This window comes from Galeopterus variegatus, unplaced genomic scaffold (assembly GCF_000696425.1).
Source record: "Galeopterus variegatus unplaced genomic scaffold, G_variegatus-3.0.2 Scaffold1086, whole genome shotgun sequence".
Classification (NCBI taxonomy): Eukaryota; Metazoa; Chordata; class Mammalia; order Dermoptera; family Cynocephalidae; genus Galeopterus; species Galeopterus variegatus.
Window position 1 is genome coordinate 291,878 of NW_007727197.1, and position 998 is coordinate 292,875.

The window sequence follows — 998 nt, forward strand, 5'->3', positions numbered from 1 at the left end:
GGAGCTCCCTTTCTCTGGAGCACAAAAAACAAGTAGACGTCTTCCTGTGTAAGGAAAACACAGATTTACCCAAAAGGGAAGTTTTGCTTTTATAAACTGCCAAAGAAGTTCTTAATGCCTTGTGGGGCTATCTCTTGCTTTGGTTTATTATTTTTTTTCTTATTGAATCCAGCTTTGGTTTAGGGATCTGAAAGAGTTAAAGGATTATCTTCAATAACACTGTTATGAGTGTAATTGTGTCCTCCACAAATATAAAGGTTGAAGTCCTAAACCCCAGTAGCTCCATATATGATCTTATTTGGACATAGGGTTATTGCAGATATAATTAGTTAAGATGAGGTTGTACTGGAGTAGGTTGGGCCCCTAATCCAGCATGACTGATGTTCTTATAAAAGGGGGAAATTTGGACACAGATGTACACACAGGGAAACACCATGTGAAGACAGGAGTGATAAAGCAGAAGCCAAGAAATGCCAAAGATTGCCAGCAACCACCAGAAGCTGGCAGGGAGAAGGAACCAGCCCTGCAGACACCTTGATCTTGGATTTCTAGTTTCCAGGACTGTGAGATGGTTTCTGTCGTTTAAGTCATCATTTTGTGGTATTTTGTTATAGCAGCCTTAGCAAATTAATGCAAATACTTTAACTCAACAAAATAAAACAATAAAAACAAAAACATTAAGTAAGGAAAGTTTGTTGGGCCTGAGCCTTCCTGAAGGTGGCCTTTCCTTTCTCCAACATTGTAGCAACTTTTTAGCATCAGAGGACCTCGGCGCTGAACGGGCCCTGGCGGGGACTCACATAAGGTCTTCTGGGTACCCAAGGCTGGGGTCTGAGTGCAGTGACACTGGGCCACCTCTGCTCTTCTGCATGCCTCCTTCCTTTACCCATGACTTCAGGGCCTTTTCTCCATCTCCCTGTCTATCCCAGGGACATTCTTCTCTCAGCCTGCTAATTTCTCTCTTTTCCTACCTCTTCTTTTAAATCTTTCTCGTTGGA